Genomic DNA, 17,016 nt, shown 5'->3' with positions numbered 1-17,016 from the left:
CAAATGCCTAAGAGGCAGGAATTCTAGTGATGAAATCTTCAATCTTCATTGGAATCCATTGGATCATAAGATATAGGAGCAGAAGTAGGCCATTCGGGCCGTTGAGTCTGCTCTGCCATTCAATCATGGGCTGATCCAATTCTTCCAGTCATCCCCACTCCCCTGCCTTCACCCCATACCCCTTGTAGTGAGGTAGTGTTCACAAATTCAATGTCCATTCAGAAATTGGACAGCAGAGGGGAAGAAGCTATTCCTGAATCATTAAGTGCGTGCCTTCAGGGACATGTACCTCATTCCTGATGGTAACAATGAGACGAGGGCATGTCCTGGGTGACGTCGGTCCTTAATGATGGACGTCGCATGCTTGAGGCATCTCCTTTTGAAGGTGTCCTGGATGCTGGGGAGGTTAGTGCCCCTAATGGAGCCTGACTGAGTTTACAACTTTCTGCAGCTTGTTTCAATGGAAATGACTTGCAAATTTTTGGGAATTTGGAAGTCTTACTCTTTGTGCTTCAAGTAATTTGTCTTCTATGATAAGATGATTAGATTGTGCGCATTCAAAGCTGAGGAACACATTAATTATATAATTATCATGAATGCTTTGGAGCATTAAGGAAGGAATCTCTGCTCTATCATAGATGCTTTCTTACGATACCAAACCATAGTCTGAGTGTTCAGGTGGATGTAAAACATTCTATGGTATTAATTTAGAAAGGACAGAGTTCATCTGTTACCAGAACTGACTTTGTGATCACTCAGCTTGTTATTCTCTGGAACTGTCAAATGAATAACTGGAGGAAAATATAAATAAATACTTTACATCAAGATCATATCTGCTAAATGTTTTGAGGCAAATTATAACAATATTAAAAATGTTGTTATGCATCAGAATAGCTAGTATTTAAATAAAAATATTAATGCTGATGAAGTTTACAATGTGCTTGCTCATGTTAGCAGAATCTGACATTGAACCAAAGGAATTGGCATGAGGGTGTTTGAAAAGCTGTGTCAAAGTAGTTGCTTGAGATTAAGTTATTTGCTAAGGTTTGACTGGATCTCTAAGGAGGAATTGATTGCAGTACGATGTCCACGTCGAATGCTTGGAGCTACCTATCAAAGACGAACTTCGGAGTAAAAGAGCATCAGAGAGAGACTATCAAGGTCATAGGCCCTAGCTACATGAAGGCTTAACTGGTGGAACAAGGCAAATGTCCTCAGGGGGCAGGATGTGTAGGGAAGGAAGTTCCTGGGAGGGTTACAGGTGCCAGAGGGGAGATTCTGTAGAATGGATAGAAGTTACAGAGTTATGGATCAAGAAGCAAGACCATTCTGGTTACCATTAAAAAAATGTCAGTGATGCTATGAGAAGGAGAAGCAGAACCAAGATTAGTGACTCTACTTTACATCTCAGTTTACATCAAAGTGGGTGTCTAATTTTAAAGTTCCCCATGTCATGTGAAGGAAGAATTGATGGAACTTCAAAAGTAATTCATTATTTTTGAACACAATGGCATGTCCAGAGGAAGTGAAGGAAGTTACGTCAATGTACGAAGTAAAATTATTCGGATCTTCTAATGTGAATTTGTCCTGTAACCAAGGGGCTGGACCCCGTGCCAGCCCCAGAGACTGTAACCAACTGCGGGGCTGTTCATTCCACACACTGCCACAGACCTCCTGCAGTTAGAGGCACATTGCACAGATCCTTGGCTAGAATTGCTGTCTGTGCATTTTAAGTGCGGCAGCAAGAGCCAGCATTCTGCAGTATGTCAGCTTTCCTGACAAATCGCTGGGTGTTTAGTACTCGCCATCAAGCCAGTTCCTGGAAACTACTTTTGGAAAGATAACATCGTGAATTAAAGAGATCACACACACACACACACACACACACACACACACACACACACACACACACACACACACACACACACACACTCACACACACACACACACACACACACACACACACACACACACACACACACACACACACACACACACACACACACACACACACACACACACACACACTTTATTCATTATCGACGTATACAACTCTGAAACTTTTCTTCTCCAGATAGCCTCCAAAGCAAGAAAGAGAAGAATGGGAGCACAATCATCAACCTCCAAAACACCCCCCTCCCCACACAAAGAAATGAACGAAAATGGAACAGGCACACCGACTCCCAAATCCCCCGCCCTGCACACGAAAAGTGCACACATACTAAATATGCACTTTAGAAACTTGGTGGAATTTTCTGATTCATAACTGAGAAAGCAGAGCAAAGACCTCCACTTTGTCAAATGATCAGCGGGGAAGTATTAAAATGTTATTTTCAAAGGAAATTTCTTTATCTGGAGAATGGTGGAGCAAGGGGACTAAAGAAATAATGCTAAAGTGAGTATTTGAGAAATTAATGTGAGAGTATTTAATAGGAAGCTAGATAACAAAAGGGAAGAGAATGGATGAAAAGTTATTTTGACTGTCACACACACAAACTGCTGAAGGAACTCAGCAGGTCAGGCAGCATCTATGGAGAGGAATAAACAGTCAACGTTTCAGGCTGAAACCATTCAGCAGGCCCAGTGAGTGTGTTTATGAAATCTTGCTAAGCACTAATCAGCCTTTGTATATGCTATGTTACAGTAGTGACTTCACACAAGTAGTTCTTTATAAGTGTAAAAGACTTGAGTACAATGGCATGAACGGCACTATATAAATGAAAATCTTCGTTGTTTAGACCTTAAAGGGATCATGTTGCTTTCCAGAGGAAAGTCCAGAGACACAAAATGTTGGTTCCATGCATGGGTAAGTCCAGTGGAAAAAAACACCAAGAATGCCTCGTCAGTACTGTTTTGATCAACAACTGTAGTTTCATCACTGAGTAAACAGATCTGAACAGGGTAAGAGAGAGAATACATGCTTTGCAAGCGCTCAGGCAGAGGGCTCATCTCCTAAAGTCACTGGTTGGAGCATGCCTTTGTGTCGAGATGTGTAAACAGTAATAAGAGATGTAAATATTTCCAGAGGCAAACTGGTGAAAAGTCAAACAGAGATAATTCAAGCAGTAACTGGCTGAAGTGATTTGCATAGGACCCAGTCAGAAACCAAGAAGGAAAAGGCTTTTTAATGCTACCCCAGTGTTACTCCCCACTTTATATTTCTTTAAGGGTTGCTATGGCCAAGCACAGTGACATCTAAATCAGGCAAAATGGAAGTCTCAGATGAATCGAATCAAGTTGTTCAAAATGATAAAGGGAGTCGATAGTATAGATGATTTCCTCTCTGAGTGAAACTCACTCAAGGGACTACGAAAATGGATTTCCCAGGATTGAAATCACCAAGCACTTTCTTCAGAGAACGAGGTTTGGGAACCTGCAGCTCCCTCTTTCAGGTGGCTGTGCATGTTGGAGTCAGTCAGAATTTTCCAGCCTGGCATTTTTGCTTAAGTGGATATCTAAAGATATAATTCACAATCAGGTTTAATGTCACTAACATATGCCATGGAATTTGTTGTTTTGAAGCAGCAGTACAGTGCAATACATCAAAAATACTATGAAACAATAACAAACAGATAACATTTTTAATTGTTAAGTAATGCAAGAAGAGAGCAAAAATACTGAAGTGGTGTTCATGGGTTGGTTCATTGTCCATTCAGAAGTCTGGTGGTGGAGAGGAACAGGCCGTTCCTGTAACGTTGACAGTGTCCCTCCGGACTCCTGTCCCTCCTCTCTGATTCAATTGAAGAATGCTTAGAGCTTGTTCAAAAGGTGACTCTGACAGGAAGTGATAAGGTAGTGGTGGTGGGGTGGTTAGAGGGTGGAGGTGTTGATCAGCTTTACTGCTTGGAGAAGTTAACTGTTTTTGAGTCTGGTGGCTCTGGCATGGATGGTATGTCGTCTCCTCCCTGATGGGAGTGGGTCAAAGAGTCCTTGAGCAGGGAAGGTGGGATCATTCATTACATTACTGGCTTATTTCTGGTACCTTTCCGTACATATGTCATTGAAGGGAGGGGTGGAGGTGGTAGTAGGGTGGTGCTGGTGATGCATAGGGCAGCTTTGACTATCCGTTGCAGTGCTGTTTCCGTACCATGCAGAATTACAGTACGTTCCAATACTCGCTACTGCGCATTTGTAAAAAGACGTCAGTATGAAAGTGCATCATCTCACTTCCTTCAGTCTCCTCAGAAAGTAGAGATGCCGGTGAGCTTTCTTGATTGCGTAGGATGTGCTCCGGGACCATGAGAGGTTGTACGAGATGTGCACTCCCAGGAGTTTGAAACCAATGTAAAGGGTGGTGTGAGTGCTGAGAGTTCTCCTGAAGTTGGTAACCATCTCCTTTATCTTGTTAACATTGCGGAAGAGGTTATTTGCCTGGTACCAGGCCTCGCGCTCTTCCAGATCCTCTCTGTAGGCCATCTCATTGTTGGCGATGGTAGGAAAAAGAAGTGGTTTAAAATTCAGGTTCTTGTGTTCAATCCGCCCAGAGCCCCATCCCTCCCTCCCTCTCTGTAACATCCCCTTGCCTTGCAAATTTCCAAGTGCTCTTTTTTCCTCCAATCCTCTCTCCTGTCATAGAACATAGAACAATACAGCTCAACACAGGCTATTTGGCCCACAATGTTGTGTTGAACTAGTTAAACCAATGACTTCTAACTAATCTAATCCCTCGTCCCCACACATTGACCATATCCCTCCCTTCTCTGCATATTCATGAACTTTTCCTTCAATTCACTCTCCCTACACTAGTGGCCTTCCCTATAGTTGCCAGGACTCTAATTCCTGAATTTCCCTCACTAATTTATCAATCTCTGTTCCTTAGAAAACAGCTTAAATTTTGTTCATAACACATACAGTAAATGCAATTGGGATATGTTTTTCTCTACATTCATTGTACATTAATTCAATCCATTCATTAGCACCATTCACATGTCCTCTCCTGAAGGGTTTGAGAGGATATTACACAGAGCCCACTCCTTCTGTGTTTGTTGGTGGTGGGGTTCCAGACAGTGAAAAAGTGCCCTTAGGAAATGCCTTTTTAATCACTCCAACCCAATTTTGGCTAATGTACAACAAGCCTCCAGTTTGGGGAATCAGAAGCACCTACACTGACTATAAGTTGTATGTCTCAACCTACATAGAGTTATAGAGTCATAGAGCATTACAGCACAGAAACAGGCCTTTAAGTATACCTAGTCTGTGCCAAATTGTTATTCTGCCTCATCCCATTGACCTGTACCTGGGCCAAAGCCCTCCAGACACCTTCCTATCCATGTACCTATTGAAAATTCTCTTAAATTTTGCAATCAAACGTACAGTACATCCACCACTTCCTCCGGCAGCTGGTTCCACAATTGCACCACCCACTGAGTGAAGATGTTTCCCCTTCAGATTCTCCTTAAATATTTCACCTTTCATGTAGTACCTATGACCTCTAATTTTAGTCTCACCCAACATCAGTGGAAAAAGCCTTCTTGCATTTACCCTTCATGATTTTGTGTAGTACCTTCTATAAAGATCTTCCCTCATTCTCCTACGCTCCAGGGAATAAAGTCCTAACCTATTTAGCCTTTCCCTATAATTCAGGTCCTCAAGAACTGTCAACATCTTGCAAATTTTCTCTTTTTCAATCTTATTTTTCCAATCCAACCGTTGCCTGGAAGGGGTTTGTATGTTCTCCCCGTGACTGCGTGGGTTTCCTCCGGGTGCTCCGGTTTCCTCCCACAGTCTAAAGGTGTACCGGTTGGTAGGTTAATTGGTCATTGTAAATTGTCCCGTGATTTGCACGGATTAAATCGCAGAGTATGGGCAGTACGGCTCGAAGAGCTGCAGGGGCCTAATTCCAATAAATAATTAAATAAATGTATTTTCTGTAGGTAGGTGACTAGAACTACACACATCTCTTCTGCATTCCAATATATTATTACCTGAGAGAAACCTACCCACATATTTAAATGAAGCAATACTGTATTTAATTCCACAGACTGACCACGTTCCCACTCAATGACTGACTCTGTGGAATAAGTTTGAGTTTACTCTCCTTGATTGGTCAATGAACACAGGTACTGAGAATAAGTGACAATTTCTGGGTGAGAGAAACCTGTGGCCTCATAATGAAGGTTCCTTGCAAACAAAAAGTCTTTTGTCATTTCACTGTCGACAGCATCTCTACTTTCTTAGAGGTTTAAATTTTACAAACTTTACAACTCCTCCCTCGGAGTGTCAGATACCCTGAGCCAATAGGCTGGTCCTGGACTTATTTCCACTTGGCAATTTTACTTATTATTATTATTTAATTATTTATGGTTTTATATTGCTATATTTCTACACTATTCTTGGTTGGTGCGACTGTAACAAAACCCAATTTCCCTCGGGATCAATAAAGTATGTCTGTCTGTCTGGTTAGATTTGCCATGTCACCAAAAACTTTGATAAAGTTCTATAAATGCACAGTAGAGAGTATTCTAACTGGTTGCATCATGGACTGGTATGGAATCATCAATGCCCAGGAATAGAGAAAAAATCTGGTGAATATAGCCCAATCCATCACAGAAATCACCCTTCTCAGCACTGAGCACATTGACATGGAGTACTGCAAGCATCATCCATCATCAAGGACCCCCACCACCCAGGCCATGCTGTCTTCCCACTACCACCATCGGGCAGGAGGTACAGGAGCCTTAGATCCCACACCACCAGGTTCAGGAACAGTTATTACCCTACAACTATCAGCCTCCTGGATCACTGTAGGCAACCTCACTCACCACAACACTGAACTGATTCCACAACCTACAGACTTACTTTCAAGGACTCTACAACTCGTGTCCTTGTTTTTTTTAAATTTGTTATTTGCAAAATTTGTCTTTTGCACATTGGTTGTTTGTCAGAGTGCATTTATAGTTTTTCATAAATTCTATTGTGTTTCTTTATTTTCCTATAAATGCCTGTAGGAAAATGAATCTCAGGGTAGTATATGGTGACAAAGTTTGATGCCAAATTTACTTTTACATTAGCTATGTTGTCACACACAAGTGTAGAACAGCGAACTAAGTGAGGTATCGACAGGAGTCTGATAACACATTCAGAGGAAAAATGCTCTAAGTTCAAAGTTTATTAACAAAGTACATGTACGTCCCCACATACTACCCTGAGGTTCATTTTCTTGCAAACATTCACAGTAGAACAAAGAAATGCAATAGAATCAATGAAAAATTACACACAAACATAAACAAACGATCAATATGCAAAAGACAAACTGTGCAAATACAAAAAAAATAGACAGATAGATATATAGATCATAACTCTAACTCTAATTTTGGGGACATGAGTCGTAGAGACCTTGAAAGTGTGTCTGCAGTTTGTGAGGTGAAGGAAGTTATCTATGCTGGTTCAGGCGCCTAATGGTTGTAGGGTAGTAGCTGTTCCTAAACCTGGTGGGGTGGACCCAAGGCTCTGGTACCTCCTTCCCAATGGCAGTAGTGAGAAAAGAGCATGGCCTGGATGGTAGGAGCCCTTAATGATGGAAGCTGCTTTCTTACAGCAGCACTCCTTCTAAGTGCGCTCTGTGCCTTCAAAAGAAAATTCCCGTAGAACACAAACATAAAATAAAATTGGACAGAAGACCTGTTGTTTTCCATATGATGCAAAATAAGTTACTGTTTCATTGAAAGGCTTTTACATTAGGAATACAAGGTGATAAGAGAAAGGGGAAAGGGAAGATGTTAAAAAGGCAGTTTTTGCTGGTTCTGCGGCTAACACATGGAAACAAACACGTGGCAGCTACAGTATAGGATAGAAGCGGCAACTGAGAAGGTGATTCACTCCCTGAACGTTAACTCCTTTCGTCACCGATGCACCATGGGTGCAGAGGGCGCCATCTATAAATCTACTGCAGCAACCTCCCGGAACTTATTACTCAGTAACAACGCAGGAGGTGGGACCCTACCCAGGGCCCGTTTCAGGTTCACACTCAAGTCACCGCATCATAAGCACAAGAGATCCTGCAGATGCTGGAAATCCAGGACAACACACAAAAAGCGGGAGGAACGCAGCAGGCCAGGCAACATCTAGACAGGAAGAAACAGTCAATGTTTCGGGCCGAGGCCCTTTGTCAGGACTACCACATCACCCTGACTTGGGACAATTTTTTTCCTCCTTCATTGCCCTTAGGACTAAATCCTGGAATTCCTGACTGACTGCGGGAATATCCTCTCCAGATGATGTTCAATGGTTCAGCAAGGTGGCTCATGGATACTTTTGCAAATGCAATTAAGGATGGACAACAAATATCAGCCTTTTCCAGCGATCCTGCACATAAAGAGAGTGAATAAGGCAGAAAAGACGGTGAGAGGGGAACTGGGTGAAATTATAGTGTTAGCACAGTGCAGCAAAGCCCAGAATGCGATGTGAAATCAGAGCGTGACATAGCATGCCTCGCGGTGAATGAGGCACTGCCACAGATTTACTGCTGTTTACGTTTCCATGTTAACAGTTAGATGCCTTCAATAAATTATGTAAGTGCAGCTTGACACCCTTCATGAGAAAATAAATGGTAAAGCTCTGTGTGTGGGAAAAATGGTAAGAAATTAAATGTCCCTAATGCCCCAGTTTAAGTGCTGGTTAAAACAAATGCTATTAAACATTTCTGTTTATAGGCCCTTGTAGCGATGTGCTACACACGGTGCTGAAATAAGGACACGCAGTCGGTAAGACGTTTCGAGACTAGTTTATTCAAACTTCGCGGCGCTGGCATTTAATCCCTAGCGCCCACCCTCTCCGGGCGGAAATGACGTCAGAGGTGCATTACCAAAGTCTCCCCCCCCCCCGCGCGCTGGCTATTTGTGAGCCGGTTCACCCGCGCAGAAAGTGGGCCGCCACATAACCCCTCCCCCCCCCCAGAACCGGCGATACACCCCCCAATGTCCACAGTCTGGATCAGCCTCTGTGCCGCGGTGCCTGAACCTCGACCGGCTGCGCCAAGTCCACATAGGCTGGTTTGAGTCGGTCCACCGTGAAAACCTCCTCGCTCCCCCCCAATGTCCAGAACGTACGTGGACCCGTTGTTGTTGATCACCTTGAACGGCCCCTCGTACGGCCGCTGTAATGGTGCCCGGTGTCCACCTCTTCGTACAAACACAAACTTACAGTTTTGCAGGTCTTTGGGTACGTAGCTCGGGGTCTGTCCGTGCTGTGAAGTCGGTACGGGGGCCAGGTTGCCGAGCCTTTCGCGTAGTCTGTCCAGGACTGCTGCGGGTTCTTGCTCTTGCCCCCTTGGGGCTGGTATGAACTCTCCCAGAACGGCCAGGGGTGCGCCGTACACCAACTCAGCTGACGAGGCGTGCAGATCCTCTTTGGGCGCTGTACGAATTCCAAGCAGGACCCAGGGAAGCTCGTCCACCCAGTTAGGTCCTCTCAGGCGGGCCATGAGAGCCGACTTCAAGTGACGGTGGAAGCGTTCCACTAGTCCGACTGTGGGTGGTAGGCAGTTGTGTGGTGTAGCTGCATTCCCAACAGGCTGGCCACAGCCGACCACAGGCTGGAGGTGAACTGGGTGCCTCTGTCGGAGGTAATGTGGGCCGGTACCCCGAAACGTGCTACCCAGGTTGCGATCAGTGCTCGGGCGCAGGAATTGGCAGATGTGTCGGTGAGCGGGTCCGCCTCTGGCCACCTTGTGAACCGGTCTACCATAGTTAGGAGGTACCGCGCTCCTCAGGACACTGGTAGGGGGCCCACGATATCCACATGAATGTGGTCGAACCTCCGGTGGGTGGGTTCAAACTGCTGCAGCGGGGCTTTAGTGTGCCGCTGCACCTTGGCTGTTTGGCACTGCACGCACGTTCTGGCCCATTCACTGACCTGCTTGCGAAGTCCGTGCCACGTGAACTTGCTGGAGACCATCCGGACGGTTGTCCTGATAGACGGGTGCGCCAAACCATGTATGAAGTCGAAAACTCGCCGCCTCCAGGCTGCCGGGACGATGGGGCGAGGTTGGCCGGTAGCCACAACACACAGGAGGGTCCTATCGCCTGGACCTACGAGAAAGTCCTGCAGCTGCAAGCCCGAGACTGTGGTCCTGTAGCTGGGCATCTCGTCGTCTGCCTGCTGCGCCTCCGCCAGTGCTGCACAGTCCACCCCCAGGGACAGGGCCTGGACAGCTGGTCTGGAGAGTGCGTCCGCCACGACGTTGTCCTTTCCCGAGACATGCTGGATGTCCGCCGTGTACTCGGAGATGTAGGACGGATGTCGCTGCTGGCGAGCCAACCAGGGATCAGACACCTTCGTGAACACGAAGGTCAATGGTTTGTGGACGGTGAACGCGGTGAACAGCCTGCCTTCTAAGAAGTACCTGAAATGCCGGATTGCCAGATACAGTGCCAACAGCTCCCGGTCGAAGGCACTGTACTTGAGTTTGGGTGGTCGTAGGTGCTTGCTGAAGAACGCCAGGGGTTGCCAGTGCCCCTCGATGAGCTGCTCCAGCACCCCACCAACTGCTGTGTTGGATGTGTCCACCGTGAGGGCAGTCGGAACGTCCGTTCTGGGGTGCACCAGCATCGCGGCATCTGCCAAGGCTTCCTTGGCTTTAACGAAAGTGGCCGCGGCCTCCTCGTCGCAAGTAATGTCCTTGCCTTTACCCAACATCAGGGTGTACAAAGGGTACATGATACAGGCCGCTGAGGGGAGGAAACGGTGGTAGAAGTTCACCATACCAATGAACTCCTGCAGGCCTTTGACCGTGTTGGGCCAGGCAAAGTGACGGATCGCGTCTACCTTGGCGGGCAGAGGTGTTGCCCCGTCTTTGGTAAACCTGTGGCCCAGGAAGTCAATGGTATCGAGACCGAACTGGCAGTTGGCCGGGTTGATCGTGAGGCTGAAATCACTCAGGCGGGAGTAGAGCTGGCGGAAGTGGGACAGATGCTCCTGACGACAACTGCTGGCTAAAAGGATGTCACCCAAATAGATGAACGCAAAGTCCAGGTCGCATCCCACTGCGTCCATTAGCCGCTGGAACGTCTGTGCGGCATTCTTCAGGCTGAACGGCATTCGGAGGAACTCAAACAGGCCGAACGGGGTGATAAATGCTGTTTTGGGGATGTCTTCAGTGTGCACCGGGATTTGATGGTATCTCCGGATGAGGTCTACTTTGGAAAAGATTCTTGCCCCGTGCAGGTTTGCTGCAAAGTCCTGTATGTGCGGCACGGGGTAGCGGTCTGGAGTGGTAGCCTCGTTCAGTCTGCAGTAGTCACCGCATGGTCTCCAACCCCTGGCTGCTTTGGGCACCATGTACAGGGGGGAGGCCCATGGACTGTCGGACCTCCGTACGATCCCCAATTCCTCCATCCTCTTGAACTCCTCCTTTGCCAGGCAGAGCTTTTCCGGGGGGAGCCTTCATGCGTGGGCGTGGAGGGGTGGTCCCTTGGTCGGGATGTGGTGCTGAACCCCGTGTCTGGGCATGGCTGCCGTGAACTGCAGTGCCAGAATCGATGGAAAGTCCGCCAGGATTCTGGTGAATTCGTTGTCCGACAGTGTGATGGAGTCCAGGTGTGGGGCCGGCAACTTGGCTTCACCCAGGGAGAATGTCTGGAAAGTCTCGGCATGTACCAGTCTTTTCCCTTGCAAGTCGACCAGCAGGCTGTGAGCTCGCAAGAAGTCCGCCCCCAGGAGTGGTTGGGCCACGGCGTCCAGTGTGAAGTCCCACGTGAACTGGCTGGTGCCAAACTGCAGCTACACTGTGCAGGTGCCGTAGGTCCGTATCGTGCTGCTGTTTGCAGCCCTCAGTGTGGGTCCTGGCTTCCTGTTGCGGGTGTCGTACCGTGTCGGGGGCAAGATGCTGATCTCCGCTCCAGTGTCGACCAAGAAGCGGCGTCTCGACTGTTTGTCCCAGACGTACAAGAGGCTGTCCTGGTGGCCAGCCGCCATAGTCATCAGCGGCAGCTGGCCCTGGCCCTGGCCCTTGCAGGGTGGGCGACAACGGCGGGCTTTTGTGCCCCACTGCTGGTGGTAGAAACACCACTGTTCACTGGCCTCCTCACTCCTGCCTCTGTGTTGTGTGCGCCCCCCTGCCGGGCCTGGTCTGGTCCGCTGTTGGGTACGTGGCCTGGTAATCTGACTGACGGATGCCACGCTCTCCCTCTTGTCTTTCCACAGCACGTCTGCCCGGGCCGCCACCTTCCGGAGGTTGCTGAAATCTGCGTCGGCCAGCAGCAGATGTATGTCGTCAGGCAGTCGCTCTAGGAATGCTTACTCGAACATGAGGCAGGGCTTGTGTCCGTCAGCCAGGGACAGCATCTCGTTCATCAATGCTGACGGCAGTCTGTCTCCCAAACTGTCCAGGTGAAGCAGGCGGGCACCCCGCTCACACCATGAGAGGCCAAAGGTCTCAATGAGCAGCGCTTTGAATGCTTCATATTTGCCTTCTTCCGGGGGCGACTGTATGAAATCTGCAACCTGGGCGGCCGTCTCCTGGTCGAGGGTGCTCACCACGTGATAGTAATGCATGAAATCAGAAGATATCTGCCGAATCTGGAACTGGGCTTCTGCTTGGCTAAACCACACGCGTGGTCGCAGCGTCCAGAAAGTCGGCAGTTTTAGCGAAACTGCGTGAACAGATGAAGAGTCGGTCATCTTTGGTCCAAATCCCGTTTGGACCATCGGGGTCACCAATGTAGCGATGTGCTACACACAGCGCTGAAATAACGACACGCAGTCGGTAAGTCGTTTCGAGACTAGTTTATTCAAACTTCGCGGCACTGGCATTTAATCCCTAGCGCCCACCCTCTCCGGGCGGAAATGACGTCAGGGGTGCATTACCAAAGTCTCACCCCGCGCGCTGGCTATTTGTGAGCCGGTTTGCCTGCGCAGAAAGTGGGTCACCACACCCTTGTAATTCCAGTGTTAAATATTAAATTGCACCTTACTGTTTCTATGCTGGAAGATCTTGAATCTATAGCTGTGTTTAAAGCAAGCACTGGAGTCAGGATAATAGAATAAATAATCCAGATTAGCATTCAAATCCAGCCACGGAAACTGTGGAACTTAACTTCAGTTAATAACGTAAAGATCAGTTTTATTTGTCAGATATACAATGAAACATCAAAACTTACTGTGTCATGGGTCATTTGCACCAACGACCAACCCAGTCTGAGGACGTGCTGGAGGGAGACTGCAAGTGTTGCCATGTTTCCGATGTCAGTGTAGCATGCCCACAACTTACTAACCCTAACCTGTTCGCCTTTGGAATGTGGGAGGAAACCAGAGCACCCAGAGGAAACCACATAGGCATGGGGTGAAAGTACAAACTCCTTACAGACAGCTGGGGGAAATTGAACCTGAGTCACTGGCGCTATCATAGTGTTACTAACTGCTTTCCTACAGTGCCACCCATGGCACTTAAGAAGTAGCAACCCACACAAAACGCTGGTGGAACGCAGCAGGCCAGGCAGCATCTATAGGAAGAAGTAATGTCGACATTTCAAGCTGAGACCCTTCGTCAGGACTAACTGAAAGAAGAGAACATCGCTTCTTTCAGTTAGTCCTGACAAAGGATCTCAGCCCGAAACATCAACTGTACTTCTTCCTATAGATGCCGTCTGGCCTGCTGCGTTCCACCAGCGTTTTGTGTGTGTTGCTTGAATTTCCAGCATCTGCAGATTTCCTTGAGTCGTATACTTAAGAAGTAGTTTACTTCAAAGCTAATCATATGAAAAATGTTTTTTTAAAAAACACAATTGATTCATTAATGTTTTTCCGAAGAGAGAACCTGCTCTTAGTCTATTCTAGGAGTTCAAACGGATCAATGTAGTTAATTCTGCGATGGCTGACAAGATCAAGATCAAGGGATAGGCAATGGACATTGGCCTTGTCAGTAATGACTCAAATCCTGAAATGCAAATAAATAATAATGAGTTGCGTTACAGGTTTCTTTATCTCTCTGATCAGGAATAATTGGTCAAGGCCTTTGATGTTCAGTTTTCTGGCTTCTGTTGTGGTCAATATTTTTGTGATTTTGAAAACACTGTTGAAATCATTGCAGGTCAGGTTTAAATAGATAGAAGGAACCGTATCCCTTCTTCTGGTGTTAGCCACCTTTTTTAGGCCTAATGGCTTTGTCCTCCAGCCCTGTGAAAAGGAGACAGTACGATTGTGGTTAATGAGAACAAGAAAACGGCTTCACAGTGGCCATAACCTTGCAGAGTAATCCATCTATCCCCGTGAAAGTTTCACTTCCCTCCCTGTCAGAGGCTCTTTGGCAGCGCCTCTGAAATCCCTGACCTCTACCACAAAGAAGTGCAAGTGCAGCAGGTGCAAGGAAATATCATCACATCTAAAATAAAAACAGAGAATACTGCAAATACTCAATAGGTCAGATGGCACCCGTGGAGAAAGAAACAGTTAACGTTACAGGTTGATGACCTTTAAGACCATAATAAGACCTAAGAGTAGAATTAGGCCATTCAGCCCATCAGGTCTGTTCTGCCATTCCACTTAGTTGATTTCTTACCCTCTCAACTCCATTCTGCCTTCTCCCCATAACTTGCGACTTTCTGATTACTTAAGAATCTATCAACCTCCACCTTAAATATCCCCAATGCTCAGCTCTATGTGGCAAAGAATTCCACTGTTTCACCACCCTCTGGCTAAAGAAATTTTCCCTCTTCTCTGTTCTACATGGACATCCCTCAGTTCTGAGTCTGTGCCCTCTGGTCCTGGACGCGCCACCATATGAAACATTCTCTCCACATCCACTCTATCCAGACCTTTCAATATTCAATAGGTTTCAATGAGGTCTGCTCTCATCCTGTTAAACTCTAATGAGTACCAGCCCAGAGCCAAACATTCCTCAAATGTTAACCCTTTCATTACTGGGATCATTCTTGTAAACCTCCTCTGGGCCCTCGCCAACACATCCTTTCACATCTGTCAGCACATCCTTTCTTAGATAAGGGGCCCAAAACTGCTCTCAATACTCCAAGTGCTACCAGACCAATGCCTTATAAAGCCTTAGCATTACATCCTCGCTTTTGTGTTCCAGTTCTCTTAAAATAGATGCTAACATTGCATTTGCCTTCCTTACCACTGATTCAACCTACAAGTTAACCTTCAGGGAGTCCTGCACAAGGACTCACAAGTCCCTCTGCACATCAGATTTTTTAATTTTCTTCCCATTTATAATATAGTCCACATCTTTATTCCTTCTGCCAAAGCAAATCAACATGCATTTCCCTATACTATATTCCACCAGCCATTTCTTTGTACATTCCTCCAGTGTCCACATCCTTCTGTAGTTTCCCTGCTTCCTCAACACTAACTGTCCTTCTACTTATCTTCATATTGTCTACAAACTTGGCCACAAAACGATCAATTCCTTCAACCAAATCATTAACATCTAACGTGAAAAGAAGCAGTCCCAACACCGACCCATGTGGCACTACACGAGTCACCAGCAGCCAACCAGAAAAGGTCCCATTTCAATTATCTTCTTAACTCCAAGTGGAGTCATCGGGACGCCATCGTGACGGCATTTTTTTTTTAGAGGGCTTTCTTGTCTTTACAAGGCTGAGTTGCTAGCTTGATGCTCAACCCAGCACGGATGGAAAGTGTGCAAGGGAGCCAGATGGATTTGAATTCGGGAGCCTTCGCTCCGAAGTCCAGCGCTGACTACACCACCAGCTGGCTTCCCGTCCTCTGAGCCACTGAATATTTTGACATTGAGAAAGAGTCCCAGAATTCCCTACCTAACAGCACTGTGAATCATCTCACAAGTTGGGATGGTTCATTCTTTTGGATTATCTATAAGAACTGATGTCTTATCTCCAGTATGACTCATGATCCATATTGGCACAGAGGCATGGCTACCTAGTTGAAAATTACCGTCTTCCATAAAGAATGTTGTGTTTATAGTCTATTCTTGTCTCTTTACTTAGAGATGCAACAACACAAAAGAGCCCTGCCAACACTAAACCCAGGAGCGGGCAAAGACAATCCAGCAACTTAATCTTACACCACAATTCAAATAGATCAAGGCTGTTCTAGGCCTCCACATAGTTTCCCTGCCTTGGTTATAACCCACAAAGCAAAAAAATTAAAACAAAAACTAGGGAAGAAATACACAGCAGGTCAAACACCATTTGTAAAAGAAGAAAGGGAGTTAATATTTCAAGTCCTTAATCTTCCAAGTGTTCATTTTCCCTGGTCATAGTGTCATAAAGCATGGAAACAGTTTAATGTTTTGAAGTTACGAAACATATTACTGACCATGGTGTCTACTAAAGTGGTCCCACTTGCCCGCGTTTGGCCAATAATTTAATAACATTTACAAACGTAAAAGGCATTTGGATGTTAGAGTATATTCTGGATTTAGGGTGCATGGCAAAATATTAACTTCAGCAGCTAACTTCAGTAAACAATCTTTAGACCTAAATGTGGACTGTAGATTAAATTTAAGATGTAGTTCTGGACAGGTTCCTAGGGGTGTGATCAGCAGTTAATTGAAAAACTGGACTATAATGATTTAACATTCATTTTGGGTGTCTATAGTATGAGTGCAAAGGAGGAGGTATGAAACTTATATGCAATTCGAAGGAAGCATTGTAGATATATTGTAAATATAGAATTGTCCTTTGATCTTTAACATATAAAATGTCATGTAATGTTGGGTTGGATAGGCCTCTTCCTCTGAAAGGGTCTCAGTACCATTCCTGCTGTGTTTCCTTTTGTCGAATAGAAGACTACTTCATATCTACAAGCCGAGTCTCTCCAGTGACTTTGTTCACATTACGACATTAGATTGGAGGGGTTTAAAGGGATATGGAGCCAACCGAGAAACAAAGCCTCTTCTGGGATTGCTTCATTATCCCAACAGTTGCAGCTTCCTGGTGTAATGACAGATTGGTGTTGCTATAATTCTTCATCTTCTCACTTTTTACTTTTGCACATTTAGAAGTAGCCTGATCATCACTGGTCTACCAAGGCTTATTTACACTGTAACCAGCTGGATCAGATCATCTGACAAATGGCAGAAGT

At 46.0% G+C, this 17,016-nt stretch overlaps 1 protein-coding gene across 2 annotated transcripts in view; it reads left to right on the top strand.

Annotated features, from left to right (window-relative positions):
- The window catches only part of wnt2bb (wingless-type MMTV integration site family, member 2Bb), a 103,269-nt gene that overhangs the window by 43,302 nt on the left and 42,951 nt on the right, over positions 1-17,016 (top strand). The window lies entirely within an intron of this gene.

This window comes from Hemitrygon akajei, chromosome 27, assembly GCF_048418815.1.
Source record: "Hemitrygon akajei chromosome 27, sHemAka1.3, whole genome shotgun sequence".
In the NCBI taxonomy this organism is placed as follows: Eukaryota; Metazoa; Chordata; class Chondrichthyes; order Myliobatiformes; family Dasyatidae; genus Hemitrygon; species Hemitrygon akajei.
This window is presented reverse-complemented; position numbering and strand designations above follow the sequence as displayed.